Here is a 306-nt window from a genome sequence, read left to right on the forward strand (position 1 = left end):
CTCGCTCGGACTGGCCGCTGCCTGTCCAGGGCAACGAGGCACTTAGCTGGAGACCACCCCAAGCCTCTAGCCCAGGGGTGGGCAACTACGGCCCGCGGACCGGATCCGACCCGTTTGAAATGAATAAAACTAAAAAAACAAAAAGACCGTACCCTTTTATGTAATGATGTTTACTTTGAATTTATATTAGTTCACACAAACACTTCATCCATGCTTTTGTTCCGGCCCTCCGGTCCAGTTTAAGAACCCATTGTGGCCCTCGAGTCAAAAAGTTTGCCCACCCCTGGAAGGGCATGTGGGAGGGTG

The sequence above is a fragment of the Myotis davidii genome, unplaced genomic scaffold (assembly GCF_000327345.1).
Source record: "Myotis davidii unplaced genomic scaffold, ASM32734v1 scaffold244, whole genome shotgun sequence".
NCBI classification, from domain to species: domain Eukaryota; kingdom Metazoa; phylum Chordata; class Mammalia; order Chiroptera; family Vespertilionidae; genus Myotis; species Myotis davidii.